The sequence below is a fragment of the Loxodonta africana genome, chromosome 7 (assembly GCF_030014295.1).
Source record: "Loxodonta africana isolate mLoxAfr1 chromosome 7, mLoxAfr1.hap2, whole genome shotgun sequence".
NCBI lineage: Eukaryota > Metazoa > Chordata > Mammalia > Proboscidea > Elephantidae > Loxodonta > Loxodonta africana.
In genome coordinates, this window is record NC_087348.1 from 108,960,007 (window position 1) to 108,966,006 (window position 6,000).

Sequence of the window (6,000 nt, forward strand, 5' to 3'; positions counted from 1 at the left end):
TTTCTCAGACATAAATAAATGGTGATTGCTTTCCAGGCATGTTATAATGTTTGTTTAGCAAACAAATTTAAACTTAAGAATAGTATCTGAGTATGCTTTTTAGAATGGGTCTCCTACTAAGAATCATTCTTTCTTCTCTGCCTGCTTCCTTCTCCTGCCCCTCAGAGGTACTTGCCTCTCTCACCCACAACCTGGCATAAACTAGTCCATTCACTTCAATAACTTTATGTGTTTGAAACCTAAAACCATAGGTAGTTGTCTTCTAGCCACTTATGAACTGAGCCTTGCAACACATACTTCCCTGAGTCGCAGGGAAGAAGCAATGCTAATTTGTGACAGATGGAGCAGTAAAACATACACAACGTGCTTGCACAGAAAATATCTAATCCTTCTATAAATTATGTTCTCACATTGTTAGAAACACCATGGTCTCTTTCACAGCCCTCATGGAGCTCTGATTTGTAGTGAAGGCCACATTTACCTTGTCAATATATCTCCCAAATCCTGTGAAGAGAATAAAAAGAAAAGTTTAGAATTATTTGCAAATTGGTGGTTCTGCCAACCTAGTCTTCAGGTTTGAGCAAGTTCAGAACGTACCACCCACCCACCAACATGGTTTTTTGGTAAATTGAGTTTTCCTTTCCTCTCTAAGGATAATCGCAGCACAACATGTGGATAGAATCTGAATTCATCAACAATTCTCAATGGGTTCAGAAACCTGAGGGTGAATGGATAAAGAGAAGGACGTGAGTACAGACTGTAGTGATACAACGGTCAGCTGTCTGCAAAGTGGTCTTTCCCAGGACTTATCTCCAAAGGGTAATGTGCCCCAGAACAAGGGCAATTCAAATCTAGAATTTTAAAATGGAAGGAAGAAGTAAAAGTTAGCTCTTCCTAAATTTCTCCATAATGCCCAGCTGGAGACGGAATGCTTGTGAGGAAGTTGTTCCTTTCTTTACACAAATGTTACATATTTCAGAATTAGAAGCTACGAGATGAGATCTTCCTAAAATTCCTAACCAGGCTTTCAAACTGGTATCTATCCTCTAACCCTAGTTTCTGCCTTTCTTGTCTCTCAATTTGATTTTCTCCTCCTATCTAATGCCACAGGCTTCCATTCTGCCCTCCCATTTTAAGGATATTAATTCTCATTCTTTTGCGTATCTTTTCCCATATTTATCTATTCATTCTCTCTTCCACCCACTTTCTTTCTTCTTTTCTTTAGCTTTTCATCATGTTCGATTTTGTTTTGTTTTGTTTTTGAGAAGTGGCTGATATATTAGGGTTTATTTTTCTTAGCTAAGATTCATGCTACCTCACATTACAAAGGCAGATTACCGTACTCTTCCATACTGATAAACCACTCAAAGCATCTCAAGGAACACCACAATTTCAGCTCAAGTTCTTCAGGGACAAAAATCCAGCCAGTGTGTCACAGCTGGTTCTGCAGAAAACAGTCTCATACTTACATTCCACTCTCTGGCTATTTGTCTCTCCTTATTTAGATTTCTCTGATTTTCTTGGCTCTTTTGCCATAAAGACCTCATTTGCTTTAACAATTTCTCCTGCAAAAGAATCATGAATAGGAGTATCAGAGAAGTCAATTTTGTACATTTCATACCTTAACGAATGCATAGAGGCAAAGGTTGATGTACTTTAGGGCGAGTGGAAGGACCATAATGTTTCCCTGTTTACCCTCCATAATTATCAAATCTGGGAAATTGCAAGCTGTAGAATCACAAAATTTGGTATCATTATTTGCCTAAGGAAACTGAAAAATGAGAATTTTATGTAACATGGCTAATTTTGAGATAAATATCTTTCCACAGAATTTGGGTCTTCTGATGCTGTTTTTGTTGTGTGCCATCAAGTGGATTGGGACTCATACCTATGCTATAGGACAGAGTAGAACTGTCTTTTAAGGTTTCCTAGTCTGTAATCATAGGAGGAGATTGCCAGGTCTTTTCTCCCTCGGAGCTGCTGGTGGGCCGAACTGTCAACATTTTGCCTAGCAGCCAAGAGCTTAACCACTGTGGCACCAGAGTTCCTCTACTGATGCTAGTTCCCTGCGATAGGTTCTGGAGAAGCAGCTCAGACTCCCTCCCAAGAGTTTCTAGATCAATGCCTTGTGTGCAGAGACACTAGGGCCTGGCATCAGCCTAAGCCAGGTAAAAGATGGAGGGAGGTTCTGAGAAGTAGGAGGAACTGCCAGGAGGAGGCAGCATGTGAGTAGTTGGGCAGGCACCTACGAGGCCACCATCCTTTTGTCTGACTCCTCTGATTTCTTGCAGTTTCTCTGGTTTCGGTCTTCCAGGGATAGGACAATAGGTGAGGTCTGGCTCTGGAGTCAGATAGTAGGGATTTAGCAAGGACAGTGTCCCTATGGGAAAGGGACACAGCTGGGCCTGTGCCTGGGTGCATGGGGAACAAATGCGTGAGGAGGGTAGAGTTGGGAGTAGCTTTTGGGACCTGCAAGCCTCAAGGATGTCCAGAGTAAGACATTCCTGCAAAGTGAAAGATTAGATGTTGCAAGGGGTGGGGGGGTATAGCTGTTGCAAAGGGGCAGAGGTGGTTTTTCTGTTGTGACCGCTGGACAGAACATGCTCCCCTGTTAGCTTCAGAAACAAGCAATGGCTGCCCAGGGAAGAGTTCCCGTGCTCTGGAAGAAAGGAAGTAGAACTCTTCTCTCTGCCCCTCTGTGGAGCTAAGCCCAACCACACAGACAGAGAGGTCTACAGGGCTTCTTGCATCCTAGAGGGCCTCCTGGTGGCCCAGACCGCAGAATTCCCTCCCTAAATCAGTGGCCACCCAGGATTTCCTCCCTGGTGTGTTTTTTTCTCAGGGCCAATCATGTCAGCTCTATGCCAGTGATATTGCCATTCCCAGGCCAGCATCTTTAAAGATCACTTTTCTCTCTTTTTATGACATAGTTTATAACTTTCATTATAACAAAACCCAAATGATGGAAAAAATGACAAAGAAAGAATATTTGAAGAATAAATAACTCATATTCCAATTTTGCTAAAATTTGATAATCAAACCTATATGCCTTCCTCTCCTATTGTGTGTCTCACCAAAAGTTTTAGTGCTCGGGATACAGAGATTTTAGAAGGACAAGGAACCACCTGGCCTCTAAACCTTGCATAGGAGCCCTGGTGGGTCAGTGGCTAAGTACTAGGCTCCTAACCAAAAGGTCTTCGGTGTGGACCCACCAGCCATTTGGCCACACCACCGGAGAAGGATGTGCTCATCATTTCCCATAAAGAATACAGCTTAGGAAACAATATGGGACAATTCTCCTCTGTCCTATGGGGCCACAATGAGTCAGAATCAACTTGATGGCACACAGGGTTTGATTTTTTGAAAACTTCCATGATACATGTACAGATATTTTGAGTATGATGCTAGTAAGGCTTTGTTGTTATTGTTAGGCTCAAGAAGACAAAGTAAAGAAATATGATGACATGTGCAAAGACCTGGAAATAGAAAACCAAAAGAGAAGAACACCCTCAGCATTTCTCAAGCTGAAAAAAATGAAGAAACAATTCAAGCCTCAAGCTTCAATCCTGAAGGATTCTACGGCGAAAATGTTAAAGGACACAGCAAGTAAGGCTTTACGCTTCTGCTTTTAAAAGTGATCTTAGATTCCGAAGCACAACTACTCACTCATAGGGGGCCCACAGTTTTTAAAAACACCCGAAAGGATTTCTTTTTATTTCTTAACCAACTTTCCTAGTACCATCCTTTCTGTTCTGAAGTAAGAGATATATATTTAATAATAAAATATCATTCCAAAAAATTCATACAGGTTCTTTAGGAAATACGGGATTGAACTGAGTTCATTTTATTCTTTTGCTTTTCTGTGTTTTACAAAATGTTGGTGATTTACATGTAATACTCGGGTAAACCAAAAATATAAAATTGAAATGTGCTCATGTTGCAAGACTTCGAGGGCTTTATCCCATCGTTGGTTCCTTTCACCTTTCACACAACATTGTGAGGAGCTCCTTCACTAAATCTCTTAAACTCCCTTTTTATAGTCTATTTCCCACTTTCCTCACTGATAATGTCTATTTTTACAACCTCTTAATTGCTATTTTACTCTCTCAATTTTATTTTGGTAATTGGTTGGATACACTGAGATGAGGAAAAATACGAGGAATCAGATCTGACATTTGTTTACTCTCCAGTAACTGTCAGGTATTTTGATGGTGTTTTGTAAAGGATGTAAAACTTTGGCTGAGACTTAAAGATGAGTAACAGTTAACCAGAGAAATATTTTAAATGTTACATAATTCTCATTGAATCCGTTCCATTTGAAGGAAGAATCAGTTTGGTTCCTCAGAAAGCATTTATTCCCAAGCGCAGGGTCCAAAAGAATCCACAAATCAGTCATTTAATTCAGGTTCAGGTTTTGATATGCAACTCATAAAAAAATTTTACAACAGCATGCATTTTCTGGGAGGAGAGGGAGGGCTACCTGGCTCCAAATAGAAGCTGGCCACCCTCAGGGTACTATGGACTGAAAGTCACTTCCCTTTTAGCTATTTCTCTTATTTGAATGTTTTTATTCCTTCCCCTGAAAATTCCTCTTATCCCAAGCCTCTTGAATAAGTGGCCAATCTTTTTTTCTTGCTTCTATTTTTTATTTAAGGTAGTTCTGGTGAGATTGGATAGAAGGTCAGCTGGGAAAAGAGGATAAGTGTAGATGTAGCATCTGAAAACTAAGTGTAAATTTAAACTCAGAGATTGGGCAAATTTTTATTTATATTGCTAAGGCTAATTTATCGACTCGACGGCACTCTGTTTTTTCGGTAAGGTTAAAATAAATCACACAAGGAATATATCTCAAGTAGGGTGAGTTTTTCTCATTCATTCCAGGAAGAGAGTAATTTTTTTAATCTCTTTTTCTTCAGAACAATAGTATCACAAACACTGTAGGACTTCAAGAAATAATTCACTTGCTGAATCTTGAAAGTGAAGAAGGTTGAGCTCCTATTGAGGTTTCTGGATATCTAGGATCATAAAAGTGGCCCAAAGACTTAAAAATGTCGTTGCCTAAAGGCCAAGATCACTGGTCTGAAGAAGATGCCCTAATGTTACTGGAAAGTGTGGAGAATAACCTCCCTCCTAATGATAAGCAAAAGTTCAAAACAACTCAGTCACATATGAACTGCGAAAATCGTAGCTTTCAGAGTTTTTTCTGGATAAATGTACAAAAACACAGGGTTGGAGATTTCTTATAATTTAAGGAAGTCTAGTACTTTGAAAGAATTAGTCCTGGAAGCTGAGGAACATGTTAACAATCTCTCCAAAATGAAAAAATATAAGAAACATCCAGACTTCCCCCAAGGAGAAGTGTTCCCAGTACTCCCAAATGCACCCTGAGCTGAGCAACCAGGAGCTGGCCAAGGTTCCATCCAAGAAATTTAAAGAGCTCCCAGAGAAGATGAAACTCAAATATATTCAAGATTTCCAGAAGGAGAGAAAGGAATTTGAAGAAAAACTGGCTCAATATCAGAAAGACCACCCTGATCTCATCCAGAACTGCAAGAAATCCGATGTCCCCAAGAAGTGCCAGACTCAAACCCAAAAGTGTTCTCAGAGAAATGTGAACAAAATGAGGTCTTCTCTGGAGACTGGTCACTTCACAAGGAGTTGAAATTCCACAGAGAGTACAAAAAGCACCCCCCATGGATGGATACCGCAAGTTCTACCAGGATATGTGGTTGAGTAGGGAGCCCATGAGAGAGCGCAGGGTGGAGATTGGTAGATGCTGGCAGCACATTCCACAGACCCTGAAGGACCATTATAAGAACCTGGCTGAGGAGCTGCTGAAGTAGTCTGAGGTGGACCTTTACCTTCTCTTTTGAGCTCTGTGAATTCCTGCACTGGAATTGGGTTGAGAAATATTTGATAGGTGCCATGAAGGAAACTATCCAACTCCTAGGATCTCTCTCACCCACTCCTTGAGGGAAGGAGTTGGTCATTTCCAATCCT

General features: G+C 40.6%; 1 pseudogene; it reads left to right on the forward strand.

Moving 5' to 3' along the window:
- The first annotated feature begins 728 nt into the window (after positions 1-728).
- Positions 729-5,662, forward strand: LOC135232201 (nucleolar transcription factor 1-like; annotated as a pseudogene).
- Positions 5,663-6,000: the final 338 nt, after the last annotated feature.